The sequence below is a fragment of the Moschus berezovskii genome, chromosome 5, assembly GCF_049115385.1.
Source record: "Moschus berezovskii isolate FMDL1 chromosome 5, NW_MosBer_1.0, whole genome shotgun sequence".
NCBI classification, from domain to species: Eukaryota; Metazoa; Chordata; class Mammalia; order Artiodactyla; family Moschidae; genus Moschus; species Moschus berezovskii.
The window spans coordinates 27351742-27378231 of NC_142464.1; the positions used below are offsets into that span (position 1 = coordinate 27351742).

Genomic DNA, 26490 nt, shown 5'->3' on the forward strand with positions numbered 1-26490 from the left:
TACTCTGCATATAAGTTAAATAAGCAAGGTGACAATATACAACCTTGACGTACTCCTTTTCCTATTTGGAACCAGTCTGTTGTTCCATGTACAGATTACTCAGCAATTAAAAAGAATACATTTGAATCAGTTCTAATGAGGTGGATGAAACTGGAGCCTATTATACAGAGTGAAGTAAGCCAGAAAGAAAAATACCAATACAGTATATTAACACATATATATGGAATTTAGAAAGATGATAACGACAACCCTGTATATGAGACAGCAAAAGAGACACTGATGTTAGAACAGTCTTTTGGACTCTGTAGGAGAGGACAAGGGTGGAATGATTTGGGAGAATGGCATTGAAACATGTATATTATCATATGTGAAATGAATCACCAGTCCAAGTTCGATGCATGATACAGGGATGCTTGGGGCTCGTTTACTGGGATGAACCAGAGGGATGGGATGGGGAGGGAGGTGGGAGGGGGGTCAACAGGGGGAACATATGTACACCCGGGGCAGATTCATATTAATGTATGGCAAAACCAATACAATAATTTAAAGTAAAAAAAAATGAAGACTGTGAAAAAGTGTGCAAGTCAGAATGTTCATGCTTAAAATATGACTCAGCACTGTTACCAATAAAAATCTCTGGGGAATCCTAAAAAAATAAATAAAAACCCACATCTGGGTCTTTTCCATAAGCTCATTTTTTCTTCTAGCATCAGCTCTCATGTACCTGGTATTCTTGGCTCTTTTCCCTATATTAAGCGAATGGAGAATGCAGAATGAAAAGAGTGTGAGAAGAACCACTTCATCCCTCTGTTCTCTCTTCCCCTCTTCTTCCCCTTTTCATGTCCCCTCCCCACCTTCCAGCCACCTTTTCACACCTTCTGTTCTTTTTGGATTCCTAACTAGATGCCATCAATCTTCTTGTTTCTTTAGTATGTACTGCTTGCCCTCAACCTCACCTCATCGCTCTTGCAAATCCTCTTGACAGCCACCCATGTAATCTGGTTTCCTGGGAGACAACCTTGCTTATTCCTTGAAAGCTTCAGTTACCCACATTTGCACACTGATTACTGTTCTCACCTCTTGTAGACTGTCCATATACACTGGATTTAACAAGCACATGGTAAGTCAAAGCGGTTTCTCCTTACCATATTCAATACAATTCATAATTGTAATTAAAAGCATTTAGAAACAGCTATAATTATGGAATGGCTTTTCCTAATACTTTTTTATTAACACTATAAGGCTATCAGAAAAATAAAGTTAGTCATCACTTCTACCTTTTAATTTCTTTGCAAGACTGCAAATTTTCCTTTTTTATGTCTTTCTTCTTTGAGAAACTTTAATTTTGCTTGTGTTCTTTTTTTTTTCTTTAATGCATTTATTTTCAGCAGAATTTCTCTTTGTTTGCATTAGTTCTAGTTTTACTGTCATTAAGGGTTTGAAGACTTTTCTAGGGGAACTTCTTAACAAGATTATTTGGCTTCAGAGTTGATATTCACATTTTATTTTTCTTGGTTCTCCTGGATCAGTAAAACTGATTCTATCTGCTGTTTAGAAAGGCTATAGTTACAGAAGTTGGGAGTGGGAAATTAAGATTAGTTAGCTAAAATATCAAGTTACAATATAAGAATTTCTCAATCCTCAGCTCGTGGACAGAAAGCCATATAACACACTATTTGAGACATTCTAGAAACTCAGTAATATTTATTGAATTGTCAACAGATATATTCACCATGTTCAATACATTATCTTTACTGATCAAGATAGAGGATGCCTTGTCTCTGATTTGAAAGAGAGCTTTGTATTGAATACCTGTTACAACAGGAAAATTACAGTAAACACTTGGGGGTTCTTCTATCATGTATCATTGGTCAAAAGAGCTAAGAGAGTCTCTTAGCTTTGTTTTCCCAGAAAGCAGAGCCAAGCAAAGGGCTAATGTGCACCTATTTCATAAACTGGATCTGAACCCATTCCTATGGGGAAAAGGGAGAAAGGATAGTTTTCCTGCTAGCTTTTGTAAGCCACTGATAAATTTTACCCCATGACATAATAGCTCCTCCATACTTGCAAGTTGTGCATACAGAGTATGGGAGCTGAGCAGAGTCCTGTGGTATCACCTGCAAGGCAGCCCCTGGATGAAAGGAGAGAGATATATCCATGGACAGGGTGGAAGATGGGGCATCATCTGGTTGCATTTGTGTGTATTTGGTTAGAACACATGGAGAGCTGGAACAAGGATGCCAAAGTGAGGATCTGAAGAGAAGAAAGATTGGTGCTTGATACAAAGATCTTTATTTCTTCTGTAAACATACATAATCTAAACATATCCTCATGGATACGAGACCCTATGAGCTCAGTCTCTGCACTGTAGGTGACTTCCTTCTTATTGGAATTATCTCCGTATTGGATGTTGCTGATGGGATTTCTGCTACCAAAGGCGACATAGAGGACATTGTAAGATGGATGGAGAGCCTCGGGGTCCATACCCATAGAGCGGAGAATGTAGAGCATGCTTGGAAGTACAAATTCTTCTCTCCTTTGCTTGCTCTCTTGGGAGTAATATTTTTGGAGAATTTGTGCCTTGTTAGAAAGATCACTCACAAATGTGAGGCCTGTATATTACACACTTGGGAGCGGCCAAGAACAGCTGGTAACATAGTTGCCAACATTATAACTGACAGAAAGGATACTCTGAATCAGACCCTTAGTGAGGATGTGCAGAGGGATAAAAGTACACCAAAAATAACGCTAAGAACAAGTCCTAGTTTATGGGTCAATATTAATTTCAAGTTTCTTTTAAAAATGTCACACATAGGTATTATTTACTTCAAGTGTATTGCTATAAATCATATCATTTTCAGAAAGGAAATTTGAGTAACAGAAAATTTAAACAGGTTAGTTTTCTATTCACTTTAGTTTTGTCTCAGGACTAGAATCCAATCAGATTTTGCCTTTTTGAAGGCAGCAGAGCTCCATTATGAAACCTAGGAAAGAGTTTTCTAGAAAAATGCACTGTATAGATGTAACCTTATGTAAATGGGTGCATTGACACATGTTTGCATAAAATTTCAGACCCTTGAAATTTTCTCTAATAAGGGTAGAAACAGAGAGATAATCTTACATGGTCTTTTATGAAACTGAATAAGAATTACTTTAAGCAAACCTATTCCCCAAGTAGAATTTCATGCTTACTTTCTATCACATTAAGTAAATTATACATGGTGCTATTTATTTTTTTCTTATTTTCAGGAAATTACTGAATTCTGAATGCATTTTTTTCCTTTAAGGACAAATTAATGTAATTTAGAGGAAAACCACAAAATATGAGAAATTCAGGTGGGATACAATGTATGACAAAAGGTTAGTAGACCTGGGAATTTCCCAATCTGGAGAAAAGAAGGCTAAGGGGAGACATGATAGCTTCCACAAATATGTTAAGGAATATTACCAGGAGGACAGGGTCCAATTCTCATTAGTCAATGAGAGCAGAGCAGGAAGTAATGAGCTTAAACTGCACTGGGAAATTTAAGTTAAATATAAGAAAACTTTTTAACCATGAGAACAATTAAGCGATGATGCTGATTGTCAAGGGAAATAATGAATTCACCTTTACTAAGAATATTCAAAGTAGCACTTGACACTCATCCATCAGGCATAAGTTTGGAATAATAAAAATCAATTCTACCAACATTCTGGGAATAGATTAGATGATCCAAGAGGGAATGCTCCTCAAAATCCCTACCATGTACAAAAATAGACTCAGTGGAAAGAACAACTTTTAAAATATGTAAGATGAACAAAATATTAATTCTACAAAGAGATTAGCCTTCAATTAAAGAAATAAATAAAGAATTATTGGATTACTACCACATGGAAAGGTCAAAGTTAGCCTCTATGAAGGAAATAAAGATAAATCCTAAATGCTCAAGCTCTCAAGTCACTTATTTGGTAGTAAATTGGTACCCCCAATTTAAAAAAGTAAATATCCTTATTAGGAAAAATAATTTTGCGCACTCAATCCTAATAAAAGTGTATTCACTTATTTATAGATATAAAATATATACAGTATAAAATAAATGCAATATAAATTTAGAAGGGTAAAATAAAGATGAAATAAATCTTATTTTAAAAATATTTTGCTAATTGTGCCTTCATCTTTCATTAGCTTATTATTTAAAATCACAATAATCAATTAGACCAGTTTCATATTTAACAATGATAATTGTTACTCTTTGTATCAAGTCAGCCTCTTGATAATTTTAAGTCTTGGTTGACTTCTTGTCACATCTAATTAGACTATCATTAATTTTACCTTGAACAGTGGCCAACAAAGCACTCATACTGGGTGGAGGAGAACTGTCAGCTCTGCTACTGTAGATTGTTTGTTATGCTTCAGTTTAGTGTAAATTTCAATCTGTAATTTTTCTACAGGGATTTTTTTTTAAAGGAGTCTTGTCCCTTATATAAGACTTATTTCACTGGAACTAGATAATCAATCCATAAAGCTATTTAATTGTTGACTGTATATATATCAATATTTTAAACAAGAAATGCATTCTTGAAGGCATACCTATCAACACTTGACTTGGGCAAATGGCTCTCTTTCCTCAGAAAGTCATGTTCTGTGGATGACTTGTGAGCTTAGAATCTGTGTAATGAGTGTTGGCATATCCATCAATTTATATATTGCATGTTTCAGTTCAGTTCAGCTGCTCAGTTGTGTCCGACTCTTTGCGACCCCATGGACTGCAGCATGCCAGGCTTCCCTGTCCATCACCAACTCCCGGGGCTTGCTCAAACTCATGTCTATTGAGTCGGTGATGCCATCCAACTGCCTCATCCTCTGTTGTCCCCTTCTCCTCTTGCCTTCAATCTTTCCCAGCATCAGGATCTTTTCTAGTGAGTTAGTTCTTTGAATCAGGTGGCCAAAATATTGGTTTCAGCTTCAGCATCAGTCCTTCCAATGAATATTCAGGACTGATATTGCATGTTGGTAAAGCTTAACTGGCTTCCCTGGTGGCTCAGATGGTAAAGAATCTGCCTGAAATGCAGGAAACCCAGGTTCGATTCCTGGAATGGGAAGATCCCTTGCAGAAGGGAATGGCAACCCACTCCAGTATTCTTGCCTGGGAAGGGGAACAGAGGAGCTTCGTGGACTACAGTCTGTGGGGTTGCAAAGAGTCAGATATGACTGAGCTTGATTACATTTATAAATAAAATAATAAAAATAGCCTGCTCCTTTCAGAATTATAGGAAGACTAGACTACAGGAAGACTATAATGATAGACTGCTCTAAAAGCCTTTCAGTGAAAATCAGTTTAGATTTTAAACAAACACTTTTAAATGCATTGATGAACTCAGGTATGTTTTTTAAATCTCCAAGGACTTTCAGTTCAGTTCAGTCGCTTAGTCGTGTCCAACTCTTTGCGACCCCATGAACCACAGCATGACAGGCCTCCCTGTCCATCACCAACTCCCGGAATTCACTCAAACTCATGTCCACAGAGTCGGTGATGCCATCCAGCCATCTCATTCTCTGCCGTCACCGTCTCCTCCTACCTTTACTCCTCAATAAATTGAAATCTGGAAAAAATATTTAGATTTTATGAGTAATAGAAAGATTTTCCATTAATGAGAGACTTCTTTACTAACTTAACCTCATCATATTAAAAAAAAACACTAAAGAATGCATACAATAAAAAAGAAAAATGACTGTAGATCTGAAGTGTAAGGAATAAGTGAACAAAGATGTTAGTGAGCATGTCAACAAATGTAGACATTGTATAAAAAAAAATACTGGTCGTATCCAATGTATGAGGTTAAGATTAAATAGTAAGAGATAACTAAAAGACTAAACAGTAATATAATTTTCAATTGAGGCAGAGTTAAAGTATTAAAGTTGAAATATTCTAAGATCTTTATATTATTTGGAAAGAAGCATAAAAATGGGATTTTTCTAAATGTTAAGAATATACATTTTATATAAATGTATATTTATATAAAATATAAATATAATTTATATAGAATATAAATTTTATATAAATGTATACCTTTATATAAATGTATATTTTACAAATACATTTTATAAATGTATATACATATATGTATATAAATGTATATGTATAAAATGTATACACATATACATTTATATGTATATAATTTACATTTACACATTTAATTACATATTAATATGTAAATATAATTTACATATTTATATGTATATACATTTATACGTATATATATAAATGTATATACATGCATGTATATAAATGTATATACGTATATATGTATATACATATAAATGTATTTTATACATTTATATAAATGTCCAGTACTCTTGCCTAGAAAATCCCATGGATGGAGGAGCCTGGTAGGCTGCAGTCCGTGGGGTCGCTAAGGGTCGGACACGACTGAGCGACTTCACTTTCACTTTTCACTTTCACACATTGGAGAAGGAAATGGCAACCCACTCCAGTGTTCTTGCCTGGAGAATCCCAGGGACGGGGGAGCCTGGTGGGCTGCCGTCTATGGGTTCACACAGAGTTGGACACGACTGAAGTGACTTAGCAGCAGCAGGATACATTTATATAAATGTATATTTATATAAAATATAAATATAATTTATATAGAATATAAATTTTCAAAGATAACCACCAAGAAATAGAACCAAATGGTATAATGAAATAAAAAAATGAATGCAATCAATGCAAAAGAAAGAGCAAATGAGAAAAAGGGAGTGTTAAAAAATCAGGAGATATGAAAAAAAATAAAATAGAAAAAAGTGTATCAGCAATGAAAATAAATGTAGGTAAACAAGTTATTAAACTCACTAATTAAAATAGTGATATTTCTAGATTGCTGGATGTATGGCAAAAGCTGTTTTCCAAGGATACACCTAAAATATAAAGGTAAACAAATATTTTCATGTAAAAGATGGGGAAAAGACGAAAGTAGCCTAAAAATGAAATAAGAATAATACTTTCAGACTTTTAGGTCAAAAGCAATATCATGTAGGAAGGGACTCAATAGACAGAGATAAAATTACAGTTCACTGGGAACATGTAACAATTCTAAAGTTGTATATACCTGATGAAATAGCCTCTAACATACCAGGTAAAATTTGACAGAACTAAAAGGAGAAATGAACAAATCCACTATGAGAATGAGAGATTTATACATCTCTTACATCTATATAATTTAATTTGAATAAAATAACAGTTTCAGTGAACTTATAAAGAACTCTGCACTCAATAATTAATACCCATTTTTTTCAAGTACCATGAAAAAGAAATTTCAAAGAATACAATGTATGAACATAAGACAATGAAATCATGTTAGGAGGTGAAATTTGGAGGGGAAAAGTCATTAATAGCAATGAAGGAAACTTAATAAAAATTTGGAAACATTTAGGATGGATAACAATAAAAACACTAGTGTCAGTCTGAGTCCTTTGAGAAGCGAATACCAATTCAGAATGAGATGTACAGGAGAGATTTTGGGGAGATGCCCTTGAAGTTTAAAGAGGGAATGGTGAGGAGTAAGCCACAGGAGCCTTCAGGCTATGAAAAGACAAAGGAAGGTTGGGGAGGAAGGACTTTAGACAGCCACAGTTCTGAGAAAACTCTCAGCCATGCTGATGAGGGTGCCCAGGTTAAGGCTGCCCACTGTAGGAGTCCCACGTCCAGCAAACGAGGCCTGCGCTGTTACCCTTGCTGTGATGGGTCCTTGGCTTTGAGCAGCCTGTGAAGGTATGGCCGTGGTGATGCCACAGTGGATCAGAAGGTGCAGCTGCTGCCAGTCTCACAGAACAGGCTTTTATATATATATATATATATAAATTAATTTTATTGATGTACATGTTGTGATAGCTTCTGCCATACAGCAGAGTGGATCAGTTATACATATAAATAAATCCATTCTTCTTTAGATTCTTTTCCAATATAGGTCATTACAGAGTACTGAGTAGAGTTCCCTGGTAGCACAGCCTTTCGAAGGAAATAAAAGCAACTTATCTCCATGGCCACTGCAATGCAAACCATATGCACAGACACTTTCTGAGTAGTGTTAAACAGTATTTTAAGGGAAGTATGTGGCAGTAAGTACTTATATTAGAATAAAATCTTAAAATTAATGAGCTTTGTGTTCACCATAAGTTAGGAAACATGTCAGCAGAATAAACCCAAAGAAAATAGAAGCAAATAAATAGTAGAGATAACAGCATAAATTAATGTGACATAAAAAATATGGAATATACATGTTAAAATGTCCAAAAACAGTGAAATATATAAACTGACAAAAGGGATCAGGAAAAAGCATAAAATATTAACATAAAAAGGAACATAATTGTAGTTACAATGAGCAGTTAAAATGGTAAGGGAATAAGATGAACAATGTACACAATAAATAGAACTTAGATAAGATGGATAAAATTACTAAAACTAAATTACATACCAAAAGTGACTTAGAAGAACAGGAATACCAAATAACCCTGAGGAGTCTTAAAAATTAAATCAGTGTTTTTAAGTCTTCCTACCAAGAAAACACCAAGCCCAGCTGATTTTTATGTGAGTTCTGCCAGACGTTTAGGGATACGATCATTCCCAATAAGTAAAAATTCTTCTAGAAAATATAAAATGGCTTATCTTATTTTATGTAAGTGCATATAAACTTATAAATATCATCATATATAACATATACAATACTTATATATAAATATTTATATATACGGAGTATAAACTGTAGTGCCTGAGCCACACAAAGGAAGTGTAGAAAAATAGACAAACTCATTCATGAGTATAGATGTTAAAATCCCATAATTAGTATACATCCAAATGTATAAGTCTCATAAAGCATAATGAAAAACCAACTTGGACATTGCATACAGCAATAATAGCTTTAGAAAGTTCAAAACACAAAGCTAAGCAATATATTGCTTAGAAATGCAAGGATTCATTCATATGAACATTTGAGAATCAAGAATACCCTTGCATGGAAGGGAAGGGAATGCAGGCTCTGAGGGCACATGGCAGAGATTCAGCGTTATTAGTTATGTTCTCTAGATGGTGACTCTTTGAAATTATTTTTATAGTATGAGATACTTTTACAGGTGAGAAGGAACTTTGAAATCGACAAGTTTGCTTTCTCTTTTAACTTGTGATCAAACCAGGCTCACTATTTCTAAGTGCTTTACATGTAGCCACACAAAATCATGTGACTCTTATTCATGTTTTTAAATCACAAAACACTGATAGAAGTTGAATGATTTTTCTGTCTGGACTTTTTTTTTTGGTCCATTTAAGCTGTCATTAGGTATGAAATTCTTATGCCAAACTTGGTATAACCAAACTTGGTATATATGCCAAACAAGTATAACCCGTTATTTGGCATTCACATTTTAATATTTGCTTCAGTCATTTATTTTATATAGGGTATCAGAAATTATTTTTAAGTAGGGAAATACAAATATCTATCATTTATTAATTGCTCCCTATGTATTCATCACTGTGATAAGTTCTTTATAAGTATTATTGATTAACTTAATGTCTGATTTTATCAAATTTAGAGCCAAAGTTTATTCTTGGGAAACATTTTCCTCATTGCATCATTTTTAGCTGTAATGTGCTAAGTCGCTTCAGTCGTGTCCGACTCTGCGACTCCATGGACTGTAGCCCACCAGGCTCCTCTGTCCATGGGATTCTCCAGGCAAGAATACTGTAGTGGGTTGCCATTTCCTCCTCCAGGGGATCTTCCCAACCCAGGAATCGAACCCACGTCTCTCACGCCTCCTGCATTGGCAGATGGATACTTGACCACTAGCGCCAACATAATGGACTTAATTGGCAGAACAGGGGGTGAGGACATTTTTCAATAAGGAATACAATGAGTAGACATCAGTTAGGTGAGAAATGGAATTGAAGGTGGCAGAGGAGCAAGTGGGGCAGAGAAGAAGAGAGATGCTCCAGGGGATATTGGACCCTGCATGTAGGAGGACAAGGGGGTCCTTGTGTCCTAAGTGTAATGATTCAGACACAGCAGAAAAGCTATGGACCTGAACGGCAAAGGTAGGCTAGTTACAGGGAGACTTTTCAGAAATCTCTGAGGTCATCTAGTCATCTGGGATGTGGTACTTAGCTCTTCATCTCAACCCCAATGCCCTTGACCTCAGAACTACAGAATTACTTGGAACCCCTAAAGGAACTCAATAATTTTTTTCCATCAGTTTATAGAGTAATGCCTCTGAGATGGAATTTCAAATCATTTGTAATTCTTAACTACCTGCCTTTGTAGGTTGAGTTTCACATCCATAAAGGTGTGAAATCACTTAGCACACTCTATGAAAGTCATGGGGGACAACAAACATATGATATGACAGTAGAGAGTGTGGGTGGTTTCAGCCCCGAGGGGCAGCAGCATAAGAAGAGCTGAGGGAGCAGTGCCTGTGACTGCAGCTGAAATCATATCTGAGGAGCCAAGGGGGAAACCTGATGAGAGTAGAGTTAAAAACACCAAGGAGAGGTGGAGGATTTCAAGAAGTTAGGGTGAAGTCGGCAGGGCCAAACATTGCTGAGGATTTAATGAAAATAAAGGCTGAGTGGCTCAGACAGTAAAGAATCCGCCTGCAATGTGGGAGACCTGGGTTCAGTCCCTGGGTTGGGAAGATCCCCTGGAGGAGGGCATGGTGACCCACTGCAGTATTGTTGCCTGGAGAATGCTCATGGACAGAGGAGCCTGGTGCATTACAGTCCACTGGGGTCACAAAGAGTTGGACACAAGTGAGCAACCAAGCACAACAAAGCACAGCAACAGAGGCTGAGTGAGAGGTGCACACTGGATTTGCGACAATGAGGCACTGGTTTCTTTGGAACATTCTTTTCTGGGAATCAACAGATGGCAACATGTGGAGGAGTGACGACTCAATGAGGAAGAGTGCACAGCAGTTTATAGAGGCTTGCTTCTGGACGGGTGACAGAGAGAGGAGAGCACTCGAAGAAGATGCAGGGAGGAGGAAAGCTTTCCTTTGGAGTGAGTGAAGGTGGAGCGTGTTAACATCAATGGGGAACAGGCAGAGGGAAAGGAGGGAAGTATTGACGGAGGGAAATCTGAGAGCATGGGGGAAGGACAGAGCCGGAAAAGAAGTGCAGAGACTAGCCATAGAAAGGAGGAGGTTTTCTGGGACTTTAATGGCAGAAAGGAAGGAGAAGAGAGGTTTTTCTGATAAATTCTATTTTCTCTGTGAAGAAGGAAGCAAGGCCGTCATCTGTGGTGAGTTGGGAGGAGACGGCTGGAGGCCTGAGGACTGTGGCTCTCACCAGTGGGGCTTACCTTTGCACATTAGAATCACCTAGGGAATTGTCAAAACTCCCAGACTGTACCTTAAGGAAACTAAATTAGAACACGTGAAGGGGGAACCCAGAATCAGTACGTTAAATAACTCCGGGTGATTATTATCTGCTACCTAGACTGTGAACGATGTTCTAAACCCTGGCTGTGTGTGAGATCACTTGGGGGAACTTTGGATATTACCAAAGCCTCAAATCCTGCCACCAGAGGATCTGATTTTACTGGTTTGGGGTGAGGCCCAGGTATCAGGACTTATTAAAAGTTCCCCAGGGTTCTAATGTGCAGCCAGGGTTGAGAATTACTGATATAAATAATGGTCAGGCAGCAGTGCGGACTCAACACAGGTTGGAAACCTCGAATCTTTAATAGCAACAGCTGAACAGAATTGAGTGATGCCCATGAAACTCAGTGGTCCTGGCACAGAATTGGGAAGGATGAAAGGTTGGATTCTTCTGAGTCCAGGGTTTTGTTAGTTACTTTCTTGGAAGGAAAAATAGAGAACGAGACTTGCAGGTTTTTGACATCAGAAGGATTTTTAAAAATTTATTGAACTGTAGTTTATTTATCACATTGTGAGCTTCTGCTGTACAGTAAAATGCTTCTGTCATACATATATCTATTCTCTTTCATATTTTCCATTATGATTTATCACAGGATATTGAATATAATTCCTAGTATTCCACAGTAGGACTATCCAGTACGTAATGGCTTTACATCTGCTAATCCCAAACTCCCCATCCATCCCTCCTCCACCTCTCCACCCCTTGGCATATATAGTGTGTTCTCTATATTGATAATAGATGGATTTCAATGATGGATTAAGAAATGTAAACTTTTTATAGGGAACGGAGGTAAAGAGATGAGGGTGTCCATAAGGAAAAAAAAGGGGATCTTGAGGCTGGAGCTTCCTATGAGATTGAAGAACAAATTTAGAACAAGAAGCTGCTTAGAAGAGCTGGTAATAATTGAGAAGGATAATTAAAAATTGATTAATTTTCTGAACTTTTTCTTTGTTTATTGACATTATGACAGGCTTATGCTAATGTTGTTATGCGAAAAAGAAGGAACTGATGAGTATTAGAGATGATCCTTATATAAAGTGCTGTGCCATTTTAGGATAATATAGAGTAGTACACTTTTCTGTGTGTATTTTGGAAGTGTTGACTCATATTTGGCCTCAGCATTTAGAAGTGGCAGTTATGACAGAGGCCTGATTCTGATGCTGTTTTAAGAGACTGACCTCCTTTATGATCCTGCCATTTGCAACAGTGTGGATGAACTTGGGGAACATTATGCTAAGTAAAATAAACCAGACAGAGAAAGAAAAAATACTGCATGATCTCACTTACATGAGGAAGCTAACAAAGTTGAATACATAGAAGCAGAGAGTAGAACAGTGATTATCAGGGCAAGACAGAGCGGGGCTCAGAGGAGGAGATGTTGGTTGAAAGACACAAAGCTGCAGTTATGTAGACTGAGCAAGTTGAGAGATCCAGTGTACAGCATGGTGATCATAGTTAATCATCCCATATTGAATACAGGCAATTTGCTAAGAGTACAGTTCAGGTATTTGTATCACACCCACAAATGTTAAGTATGTGAGGAGAAGATGTGTTAATTGGTTTGAATGTTGTGATCATTTCACTGTGTATCTCAGATCATCATGAGTCCTTGTGTGTGCGTTAGTCACTCATGAGTCCTTCAGTTCAGTTCAGTCGCTCAGTCGTGTCCGACTCTTTGCGACCCCATGAATCACAGCACGCCAGGCCTCCCTGTCCATTACCAACTCCCGGAGTTCACTCAAACTCATATTCATCGAGTCGGTGATGCCATCCAGTCATCTCATTCTCTGTCGTCCCCGTCTCCTCCCGCCCCCAATCCCTCCCAACATCAGACTCTTTTCCAGTGAGTCAACTCGTTGCATGAGTGGCCTTAAACATGTACAATTCTTATTTTAGCAATAAAAGTTAAAACAAGACAACAAAATATGGCCTTCCTTTATATAAACTCACAGAGAAATCTCCAAGTCTTAAGATCTCTCTGAAGAGGTCTCTGTGTGGCCTTAAAAAGGCCTTGAGTTGGGTCACATCTCCTCACTGTGTACCTGAAAAACTCACCTTTCTTTTGGAGGTGTCTCATCTTGATAAGCCGCCCCATCATGTGTGGCCTCTGGGGATATGTTGCTATCTTGTTTACATATCAGGTTAAAGGTAACACTATTTTTTCCCTGAAGACTAATGAAACAGACAAAACCTTCAGATAATAAAGAAGAAAAAACAAAACTGCAGGAAGTAAAAAAAAAAAAAGTAGGAAAAAAATGTTTCCAAAGCCTAGGTTTCTAATTCTACAATAATTTAATTCTAAAATTTTGAAGAGATTTGCTCGTCTTGATTTCTTCCCTGCTTCTTTCAGGGCTTACATGGTATATATATTTCCTGCCATGTGGGAGAAGTTTCTAGGAAACCTGCATCCTTCTGAAGCAAATCTTAAGCATTTGATATAATTCTTCTACCACCCCAGGGATCCTCTCTTTTGTCTGGGTTTCTACTCTTACAGAGTCAGTGGTAGGGCCACAGTAAGAGGTCCCCAGTTTTGGAATAGGTCTTGTTGCCCAGTAATCAGGGAGGACCTTTATTCATTACAGATCAACTGAATATATGTATTATGTAACTCTAATTCATGGTTAGAATTATTAGCTCAACAGCTAATACTTGTTGTGCATGACTGTGTATCAGACACAACTCTGGATACTATCATGTAATCTTTACAACTACCCTTTGTTTTACAGATAAGGATGCTGAGATAAATGAGTTTCTCAAGATCTTAAAGATAGTGCATAGTTAGTTTTATTTTTGATTTAAAAATTATTTTCCAGATAAGACGGCTAGCTAACCCAGGCTGTTAGCTTCATCCCCAAAATGGAAAATTTCAAAATGTTATAAGAAGACTGGGATTCCTGAATTAGCTGAGAAACCACCACGAAACTCTTGAGGAGATATTACACAGTTTCATTCAGGTATGAGATTCAAAATCAGTCTAGAGTGGAGGAGGGTCAGGCATCATGGATAGTGACAAGTTGATAGTTTTTTCTAGATGGGTCTTTTATCCTCTCCCCCATATTTCTCTGAGGAATTTCCCCTCCGCGTCATCACTACAAAACAGACAAAGCAAAATCTCTTGGCTAAGGGTACAAAATATCAGAAGGAGGGTTTAATGCCATCTCTTGTGTTAGATCTATACATTCATGAATTACTAGATATCAGAGCCAAGTCTCCAGTTAAGGAACTGTGCTTCCTATTCTTACCTCTCAGGGCTAGCCTAGCTGTCCCAGCAGGAGAAGAATCCACAACAAGGGTTTGATTGGGGGTAGTTTGTTTTGGGAAATGATTTCCTGGGGAAGTTTGAGCAAACTCTTGGAGGTGGTGAAGGACAGGGAAGCCTGTCCATGATGTAGTCCATGGGGTTGCAAAGAGTCAGACAGCAACCGAACAACAACATTCTTGCACTTCCAAGCTCTACATGCATTAATACCTAGTGGGTCTCTTTAAATCCTACCTTGGAGGCCTTCTGACCCCCACAGCGTGTCTAGAGCTTATAACTAGCTAATCTGAAGTTGTCTTCTTGTTTCAAGGTTCTTAAGAAGTCAACAAAAGGGTTATTAATGGGACATTATCTCCCTTTCAATTCCAGACTGCTCTCTTGTGGCCTGACACCTCTCCAAATTGTCTTATGCTGCTAGGGAGTCACTGAAGTCCCAGAGCATAAAGCAAGTAATATTTGGAGTTGCTAAGAGAGGTGCTGTCAGGATTTGTTCTGTGTTTCTGGTTACAACAGCAAAGGCTAAGTGCAAGATAGACCAAGGGAAAGGCACAAGAGAAGTCCAATATATGCTTACTAAATATAGCCCTTCTTTCTGGATGTTGCTACAAGTGTGCCAAACACACCTGTTCTGTCATTAACATCAGAGCAGAAAAGAACTTTGGGGATTTTTCTTCAACTTGGGATCTCCTTGTGCAGGGCTCCATATGGCATTTGTGGTCCATATTTGACTATTACCAACATATCAAGATAATCCATTGATGAGCTGGGTCCACAGGTTTTTCTCTTCTGCTTTTGCGTTATACCATTGGCACCACCCCATGAGGCCTTAGGCTTTAGTTGAGGGAAAGCCTTACTGCGACAAAAGTAGAAGTAAGATTCTGGGCTTCATGTTCATAGAATTTCCTTGTATTTTCTGGACTTGCTTGCATAGTCTACCTAATGATGAATCACCACCTCATTTGCTCAAACTTATGGCTCAACATTTGGGATAATATTCAGCTTATAATGGATAGCTTTGGTGGCATATTCACTATGCTCCAGGTGGTCAAGGTGTTCTTCCTCTACTAAGGCATGGTAACAAGCCAGGAAATGCTTTTCAAATGGAGGAGAGTTCTCATTAAGACTCTACTAACAGGACTTATCAGACACCACATTCGGAGTCAGAACTCACTATAGACACCTCTAGAACCACTGGATCTGCTGTGTTCTCTGACTCATTGGTCAGGGCAGCTTGCACTTGAGATAGGAACTCCTGTAATGCCATCTCTTGTTCTGAAATCTACTCAAACCTTCTGTGTTATCCCAAGTGCAGTGTGCACTGACTCCGACAACCAAATATTCTTATTATATGCTAGTTTCTCAGGTGGCCCTAGTGGTAAAGAACCTGCCTGCCACTGCAGGAGATGTAAGAGACTCAGTTTTGATCTCTGGGTCGGGAAGATCCCATGAAGGAGGGCATGGCAACCCACTCCAATATTCTTACCTGCAGAATCCCATGGACAGAGGAACCTTGCAGGCTACAGTCCATAGAGTTGCAGGATGTCAGACACAACTTAGCACTCACTCAGCATGTACATTTATCTTGGTAGCGAAGGTGCAAGGTCCAACAACTTGTCCTTTACCTTATTGGGTTAGGTTAGGGTTTGGGAATGTCTTAGCTTGCCCTAGACCTTTTGACCCCTAAAATTTTGTTGAAGTGGCAGACTCATAGGTATAGATTCTTTGGTTTCACATTAAAAAAATCATTGCGTTATTTCTGAGGTTTCTGAATCTTTCCTGAATCTGCTGTTAAGGCAGTTTTGATATCTCTATATTATTTATTATAGACCAAGCTTCATGGTGCCATCCTAACAGCACACTGAGACTGGTTCTCGGTTTCTTGGTTAGAATGTTAAATTCTGAAACATGAATGTGATGCCAATAGATTTTCTTTCATGCAGTTTTACAGTCTAACCACCTGGTATGAAATGCCCCTGTCTCAGGTCTTGGAATACCGTTGATTTGTCTATCATGTCTTTGACATTGGTATTTGAAAGTTATTCAACCACTGCTTTTAGTCTGCTTACAATATTAAATAAAGGGCTCAAATTTTATCACAGTCTGCTTTGCAAATGCAGAAGAGGAGAATCCCTCTAAACACTTCCTTGGGATTCTTATGATTTACAAATCCTCTCAACTAAAGCTGATGCGAGCTCAGTAATGACGATGGTACAGGATACAGGGACCTCATGCTACTACAATGATGACTGCTTTATCTCAGTGTATTCTTTGAATGATTCAGCTCTGAAATCCCATCCTGAAGGTCAGCTTTTCAAGACCACGTGTTTGTTAGTGTATGATCCACCAACAAAACATAGCATGAGACAAGGGCTTGTGGTCAGGTAGCTTAATTTGGGAACTGATCGCAAGGAACAGGAGTGGTAGGTTAGGAAGCATGAAGCAGGGAAGAGGGAAAGCCTCTTCACTCAAGGATGTGGCCTTGAGTTGGTCACCCCTGGGGGGAACTGAGTTTCATCCTACCAGGTCCCTCTGAGAAGCCATAGAGTACCACTTTAGAAATGTTTACTTGAGGGATAGGAGGAAGAGAGTTAAGTCCATTGGATCTTGTTCTCCACTGATGAAAGTCTTCCTCTCGGGATCTTGACTTCCTCGCACTCCCAGGCTGCCTATTTGTGAGTGCTGACAGGTGTCCTGAGGACTCTGTATTGTGCAACAAGATGACAGCTGAGGGAAGCTGGTTGCTGCAGTAATGACTGGAGGAGAGTTGGGCTGAGAAGTTGTAAGTTGGGCATAAGATGTGACCAACTACACTCCTTTCTTTTTTCTGACACTTTCCTCAAGTCTGGTCTTACCTTTTGGATTGTGCTCCAAGTGCCCCATCAGTCTGTTTCTTTCACAGAATCATGAAACCCTAGAGCAGAAAGGAAGCTCAGGGAACTGTCTGAGGGGTTGTGTTATCCAAATGATGTTATTGAGGTACAAAAAACTCAAGAATTCTAGCAGGTCTCACTGCTACACTTAGCCTCGGACCCTGAGACTCTTGGTTACCTGCTTTTGGTGCCTTGAAACTTTGAACTTCTTGGAGTCCAGGAGGTTGTATAATTGCTAATATTTTAATGATCATAACATGCATCCATGTTCTTTGTTATCTCAGAATAGCTTCAGTAACGCCATTGATATTTATCCAGTATTTGACATTCTGCCAAGCAATTTCATGTCTATCAGTCCATTTAATCCTCACAGGAACCTTAGGAGAGCTGTTAGTTACTTCATAGATCACGAAATAGAAATTTAGAGATTCAGTCACTTGTCTGCTTATGGTCTCAGTTTAAAAAAAATAGAATTCTGTCTTCTGAAATAGTTGGGATTCTGTCCTCTGAGTTTGTGTACTATAAGCCATGGAAAAATGGTTTATTAAATACTAAAGGAGTACACCCATATACAGACATGTCATCATTGAACAGTCTCTAGTCTTTCACAGAAATGTGCAGAGTCCAAATACAGTTACACACACAAGCAATACACATAGAAGAATAATTATTAATTTAAAATATATAAGTTCATGATGGCAAGCACAAAATGATTATGATATTAAGTCATTTAATAAAAATTACTGAGCACTTATTGTATCCCAGGCATTATTCCAGAACTGCAGATTATAGTCAGAACAGATAAAGCCTTGCTTTCACACAGCACACTATTTATATTAGTCCACATAATTTATTATTTGTATTTGTGGCTAGATCTCAACTGACCTGCTGTGAACTGTGATATTTTTACTGAAGCAAAGCAGGAAAGAAGAAATCACGTAGTACCTAGAACAGAGAGGTGAGCCAGAATGCATGTTCTTTACACGGTAGATGATTTTCACAGTAGTTCCTCTGTGAGTAGAGAGACCAATGGGATAAAAGGAGGTGAAACAAAGAACTTCTGCTTCTAGCTAAGAGTTTCCTTACTCACTGATACCATTTTCACTTACGTAAAATTATCATACCCTCATCTCCATTCCTCTTAGACCAAGTTCCCAATTCTGCTCTGCCACCAATAAAAGCATTGTCCTCATTTCTAACTTTCAACACTTGCCTGCTACTTCTGCCAGCTTGTGGTTACCTATGGAAGGCATTTTATGGACTGAAAATGCCTGGCTTAAGAAACTTTTTTCCCCCCAAATATGCATAGCAAAACTGATGGTAACATATGGCCCTATATTTTTTCCCTTCTTGCCAGTTCACTAAAATAAATTTACTTTTAATTTACATATTCTTGTCTACATTTCAGAGCTTTAAAATATATTTGTAAGGTCTGTCCTGTCTATCTTTTTCTGAGATTATGCAACAGCTTTGCATGCTGTTTAGGAAATAACAGGAACTTTTATGATTTTTAGAATCTTTCATTTCCTAAGAAATTTAGAAAAGTTTATGAGATCAGAAAAAGAAAGGCCAGCATATCCCTGGAAATGTAAAATTAAGTAAAATGTATTGTTTCTGTAGGCTTGATAGTAACATACCTTTCAAATTTAAAAGCACGTCTACTGGGTATAAAACTCTGATAAATTCTATTGGATATATTTTGCTGTCCTAATACGATTCTGTTTGGACCTTTTAATGAAAGGCCATATTACTAAGAATATAGAAATATGAAGTAGCTCATGGTTAATTTTTAAATGAAGAGGAAACTTATGATGGACCTTTGAGTGTGCTAAAGTGAAAATAATATTGTTTTCATCTAGAAACAAGACTGCTCTACTGTCCTGCAAGAAAGCCTGGCAGGCTCTAAGAGAATGTCTCAAAAGACTGGCTTCCCTTTTCCAGGTGCCAACATCACCCTCAACCATTCTTGAGATTTTTATCAATGGGGTGTTAAATGTAAAAAAGAATGTCCTGTAGACAAACAGTGTCACATGTACATAGAGTATTCTAGAAGCATGTTGTGGAGACACCAGGCCTGCTTTGCTTGCTTACTATCTAGATTCTAATGTAGAGAACGGAGCTGTGACTTTATACATTTGGGTCTTTATACATTTGTGATAAAGCTGGGTCATCAACTTCCTTTTCTGATTGTGTGGCCAACTAACCATGAGGCTGCTTAGCCACTGCTAATGGGTCATGAATATGGAGTATTTAAACTCTATGGACACTTGCCTTTCCTTTGAAAGCTATAGCAGGTCATATAAGGGATGCCTGTGTTGTCATAAGTAAAGTAAGACATTTAAGATTTTTAGAAGAGTAGTTCTCACATGGAAGAAGTTTTGCTTCCCAGGCAGGCAGGAGACATTTGGCTGTGCCTGGAGACCTTTTTTGGTTTCATAACTGAATGAAAGTCTCCTGCATCTGGTGGGGAGAGGCTGCAGGTATTGCTAAACATCTTAGAATACATGGGATGACCATCCACAACAAAGGAATCTTGGTTTAGAGATTTGAATTGCTTTGTTTTTGACAGTCATCATCCTGTCCCAAACAACTGTATTAAAATATAAATACAGCTATTGTTACCAAGTAATATGTGCAAAGATACTCCTTGTTTTACACCATCCCAGAGTTCATCCCGTTCCTCTCTTCTTTGCTGAACTTCACATCATTCCCAATAATATCGCCAAAGCTCTCTCCACTTCAAATGCCCATTATAGCCTATTCCTGATCCGAGCTTCATCTCATACCTGAGTTTTAACTGAGGGACTGGATTCAAATATGTTGTGCTTAGAAAGAAAAGAAAGACAAATGGATTAGTAGTTCTTTAGGCAGCAAAATGGCCTTATTGGATATGATGTGCCAACAGAGGAAGATTCTTCAACAATGCAACTTGCCTATAAAACCCAAGTGACTTCTGACTCTTTTTTCATTGCTGGTGTTTATTGCCACCTCCAAATATGCTGCAAACATAGATATTCATAGATATGAATCTATGTAGGCCATGGAAAGCAGATATAAAAAATAATAAAAAAATTATGAGTGATCATTTTATTTAGAAAGCAAAAGAATACTATAAAGCGTCCTACAACATTCCTTCCTTGCACAACGTGCATAATGGAGGAGATAACCTATAATGTTATCAGAGAAGAGGAGTAGGATTCAGTCTCCAAATTTTCAGAAAGATAGATATTTCTTAAATTCATAAGAACTATTAGACAGTCGTAGCTAAGTAGAAAAACTATAAGGCTGGATGGAAAATTGAAATTTGATAAAATTCTACATTTACATTACATTTAGAGAGATGGGAAGACAAGATTAAAGACAGTAAGGAAGTGACATTGTATGTGTTCAGTCACGAAGGTTTAAAAACAGTATAATTAAGCTTGCATCTCAAAGACAGTAGCTTGTCTGATTGTGGGGAAAAGTCTCATTGTGAAAGATGGAGCAGATGTTCATGCTTGTGAGACATGGCAACAGAGATGTCTGATTCTGAGAGATCCATATTTTACAGTTGTGGAGTTTGGCATTCCTAATCTGACATAGAAAAAAATTTCTCATGTGGTACAGCATTCTCTGCTCCTCTTCACTCCTCTTCTCCACAAGCTGCATTTAGAATGTTATTATTACTTAGGTAGGGAGACACTGACAATCATATGAAACTGTTTCTTTCTAGACATTTTCACTAGAATACAATGTCATAAAATTGCAGAGAGAAAGGAAAGATTACTGAGAACTAAAGGTCCATTTTGCTCTGCAAATTCTTTTGGAGGGGTAGTCTCACCTTCTGATCTCAATGGCGAATCACACACTTTTTTTTTTCATTTCAAATTAGCATGGATTACTTGTGTCAGCCGCTTTTGATTACTCTGATCTCCACCCCAAACACTCTCCCTAAGAAGGGAAAGACAATACATGCATAGTAGCTGGGGGACTCTTTTTAATTTTACTTTAAAATTTCTCTAAGCCATTTTTAATAATCGCCTCCTTCAAACAAGTGAGCCCAGCCAATTTGCCTGGGGAGACAAGAAAAGCTTCATGTCCCGAGGACTTTCTGTCTCCCATAGAGAGTTGAAATCTGGCATCCCACAGTCCCATCATAGCCAAGAAATTAAAGGATTTTCTCTCCCAATAGCTAGCTGCATTCAGAGATGTTAGCCTAATAGGAATATGTGTATATAGCCCCTAGCACCTAAGACTGATAGGAAATGAGATGTGTTGGAGGATTCTCTCAAAAATTGCTGCAGCTGCTGGGTTTCTGCTAGAAAGTAAACAACAAATATATTGACATGTGTTTTCCTTAGAAGAGCAGCTGCCCGGATCGATGCTGTTAGAGGGGCTGTCTGACCAAGTCGGGGGTTGCGTGTGACAGTCTGAGTTGATGCTACATACACTGATGTCCTTGTTAGTCTAATTTGCCAAAGGAGAACCCAGTTCTCCCAAATTGAATTCTCTGCATACCCTTCTAATGCGACACTACAATTTTATGTCATTTGGGGGGTGATAACGAGGACCTCTTCTGTATTTTCTCATCACTGGCATTTCCCAAGTTGAACCACGAGGGAGGCACGTGAGTCCTCTGCCCTCACTCTCCAGCTCTGTTTCTCCAAACAAGCAATAAAAATGTTCTGCATAAATAAATTCCCAATCATAACTAATCATGTGAAAGCCGACAAAAGTATGTTATCCTACACTATGAAAATACTAATCAAAGCAGCTTGTCAATTGTTAAAGTTAATGATTTAGATCTGTAACACTCTGCCTAAATTTTGTAGGTAATTACATAATTACACACAGGTTAACACAATCAAAAATAGTAATTGCCTCCTCAGTTTTTAAACTGTGTCAGGATACCATAGGAAATGATGCTTCTCTCACAGTGTTGAAAGCCTGGGTATGGCACAACTATCCTACTTAGGAAAGATTTTCATGCATCTGGGTCAACTCCTTTGAGGTTCAAGATCGGGAGAAGATTTGTGTGTTAGTGCTCAATCAAATTTGTTAAAAACACTGCGTTTACAAGTTTCTATCTCTTCCATAGAATGAGCTGGCTTACTATGCATTAACCAGCGATCCATTCTAATTCATGGTGTCTTTTTTTATATGTCAAACTTTGGGATTGAGATACAAATATATGTTTGTTTATAGATCTAAAATGTTTCAAGACCATTTCCCTCAAACCAAGTTTCTGGAAAGCAGCCTTTTCTTTATTGATTTTTATTGTACTCTTGAATGTATATTTTAATCAGAAAAATATCTCCTGAGGACTGACTTAAAATATTTTGTGGTACGGTGCATGAAATATTGTGATGCTTTCTAAAACTTTAAAAAATATGTAACATTATTTCAACTTTGGACTCTCTTCTTCAAAGCGAAAATTTTGGGAGAAAGAAAGAATGTAAGGAGACTGATGGAATACATTCCCACGGTCTTCTGTTCCCCCCTCTTTGTTTTTTTCACCTCTTTGATCTTCCCCTCATTCCTTTTTACATGGTCCTTATCATGTCTCAGGGGTCGTGAGACATATTGGGGATATAAAAACAAAAGCAGCACAATCTGAAAGTTTAAGGAATTCCCACTAAAGTTAAAAGACCAGTAGACAGATAGATGCTTTGAGCTAGGAATTGGAACAGAAGTATAAGTAGGAGACAGAAACATTTAATTTTGCAATGAGAAGGAGAGACATTTGGGGCAGTAACTGAAAAGGTCTTTATCTGAATCATCAGTTTTCAGGATGGAAGGGTGTGTGTGTGTGTGGGTGTGTGTGTGTGTGTGTTTGTGTGTGTGTGCACGCGCGCACGTGAGCTCACTTGCATGTTTAGGACCTTCATAGAGAATGAACAGCCGGTACAAGGGCATGGAAGTCTGAGAGTTTTATAGTGTTGTGTTTGGAGAACTTTGATATATCCAGTATTTATGTGTAGAAGTATTAAAGGACACCTTCAGGAAAGTCTCTTATGGGGCCTAATACTTCCAGGACTACAATGTAATGACTTTTTCTTCCATCTCACATAAACATATAGGATTAATAGGCAATCACTGATTACTTAAATCAAGATGTGTCAAAGTCATCTCATCCTTCCCTGAAGATACAGTCAGGATAGCATCTCTCCCATCTGTAAATCCGGCACAGAAAACCTTGTGCTTGTTCTTTCTCCTTTTGTGTTTCTATAAGAGAAAATAGACACACTTGGTCCATGGTGTTCAGAATGAGGTAAAGACTTTTGATTAGATATTATCATGGGCCAATAATTTCTGCTTATGATGGCGTTCAATCAAAATAATGAAATTTATCAGGCGTCCACGCTTAGCTTTAGATGACAGAATGAATCTGAGGTGAAATTTATATGCTAATGATTTATTGTATAGTTCAGGGGCAGTAAGAGTGAAGGGAGAAAGGAAGTGAGGACGAGACAAAGGGAAAGCAAATGTAGCATAATGTGTTATTGAAGTGGCCACAGCTTCAAAAGAAAATACAGACATTTAGCTAGTCTTTTGGGGATGGCTCTGGGGAGCTTCGTGGACCATGGTTTCTTATACAGTCTGCAGAGGGGACAGAGGAAGAATAATTTATCTTCTGGATCCCTCTGATTACTATTGAAAGTGTATCCCACAGGGCAAGGATCCCCAATCTCTGAGATCTAATGCTTGATGATCTGAGATGGAGCTGATGTAATAGTAGAAGTAAGAAGTGAAAGTGTTAGTCACTCAGTTGTGTCTGACTCTTTGTGACCCCATGGACTGTAGCCCTCTAGGCTCCTCTGTCTTTGGGAATTGTCCGAGCAAAAATACTGGAGTGGGTTGCCATTCTCTTCTCCAGGGGATCTTCCTGACCCAGGAATCAAACCTGGGTCTCCCACATTGTAGGAAGATTCTTTACCATCTGAGCCACCAGGGAAGCCCCAATAGAAATAAAGTGCGCTATAAATGTAATGCCCTTGAATCATCCCCAAACCATCCTTCTACTACTCCAGTCTGTTGAAAAATTATCTTCCATGACACCAGTCCCCAGTGCTGAAAATGTCGGGAACTGCTGCCATAAAGCATTAGGCCCCTCCCCGCTTCCAGGCTTCAGCACATGCCACTTGTGGCTGTGCTGTAGCCTGAGTTTCCAGAAGGAAAGGAATGTGAAATATAGTTAAGCCCAGTGAAAGTGGGGTAAGAAGTTTGCTAAGAGAGAAGGGTAACTCTGGAGTTTTAGAAATGGTTCTTTTGGCCAGATGCAGCGTGCTGAATGTTATCACAAACAGGAAAGAGTGTTCATCTTGAATGATGCACTTACCTTACTAACCACACGTGTTCCAAAAGTTTCTAGGTCAGTTTAGTCCTTGAGGAGTACTTGCAGATTAAGACAGACTGGAGGGAATGCAATTCCTCTGAAAAGACCTAGTTACCCACAGGACGTGGGGAAGATCTGAACTATGACTCACTGTCTCTGACTGCATATTGAATGGCTGGAGGTCACTTCCTATTTGATGACTAATATTAAGAATGTCTGTCGGAATGACGTTTCCCCCTAGTTCACAGAGACTCTCACCACCGTCTCTTCATAATATGGCCTCTGCTTTTTAAATTGTTGTGTGCAAATGTTAAAGCTTTCATAACCTAATTCTAACTTTCAAAAAGGACACTAGTTTGGTAAATACTGTTACAAAAATAAGGTGTTTTCAGGTTAGGCTGACAATTCCTGCCATGCAGGTAGCTGATCCTAAGTAGACAACATTGGCTATAGACTGTGGAGATCAGACTGAGTTATTCTTTTCCTAGCATGATAACTTGAGATAAATGAAAAAAAGTCATACTTCCAGGCCAGGGTATGAGTTCTTTAAAACATACACAATTGCACACTTACATACATATAACATATATATTTTGATATCACCTTTAAATATTAAGTTTGATTTAGACAACAAAATTATAATTTCTACTTTGCAAATTACATTTAAGGGTTCATTTCTTAGATTGAGGAGGCAAGACTGAAAGAAATAGCAATACCTAAACACAAGTGTGTTTTTAATCTATTTTTAATTTCTGTTTAAGTCCAACCTGAAATGTTGATCTATTGTCCTTCTTTGCATTGCATTGAACCTATTCGATGCTCTGCTCACAAATGCTAATATTTCTGTGACACGCGTAGCCTGGCTCCTGCAGCTTTTGCTTCAGGCATCACCTCATTATTCTTTTCAACTCCTTATTAGAGAAAAGCCACTGACCTCTCACCTGGGTCTCTCCATCCAGTTAGTACTTGTGAAAGGGCAACTCATCTCAAGGTTTTTGTACACCTGCTGTGTTTCTAAATCACCTTATATTCTTATCTTTCCCATTTCCATCTCAGGATAGAAATATACAGACAAGGTACCATCCTTCTGCCCTTTCTTCCCTAGTCATCAAAGAGCCCCTGATAACTTACCTCCATTTAAAAGATGGCTGCTTTCACAATGTTATTGCTGATGAAGAGAAAACTTCCTGTTATTTATCTTTTTAAAAATCACTTCTCTCACTTCATTTTTTCTCCCAGTTAATGACTACTAATAAGTGTTACTTAGAAAACACAACTCTGATATTATATTTCCTATGTGCTTTTACGAAAACCTGGTTTTATTTACTACTGTCTCCCCAACCCCTACATTCCCAGTTTTAAATCTGAGTCCTTGGCACAACTAAATTTTTTTCAACTTACATTTAGACATATTTTGAACATAGCATGACAGAACTGTTTTTAAATGAAGTGTTTGGTCACAGCAACCAGCACTAAAGTCTCCCTATTAATGGAAATCTTTCCCAGGACCCACACCTTCAGGTGCATTAAAGTTGATGGAAGCAAAACATCAGCCCAGAACCTGAATTTAAGATATTTCCATACAAATTCAACCAAGGGGACAATTTCCACAGATGACACCAAATTTCACAGTTTCTTTTTATT

At 38.1% G+C, this 26490-nt stretch overlaps 1 protein-coding gene and 1 pseudogene across 3 annotated transcripts in view; one reads left to right on the forward strand and one right to left on the reverse strand.

Moving 5' to 3' along the window:
* LOC148777810 (uncharacterized) overlaps positions 1-2511 on the reverse strand; it is a 109289-nt pseudogene extending 106778 nt beyond the window's left edge.
* Positions 1-26490, forward strand: part of LOC148777809 (uncharacterized) — a 266942-nt gene that overhangs the window by 186086 nt on the left and 54366 nt on the right. The window lies entirely within an intron of this gene.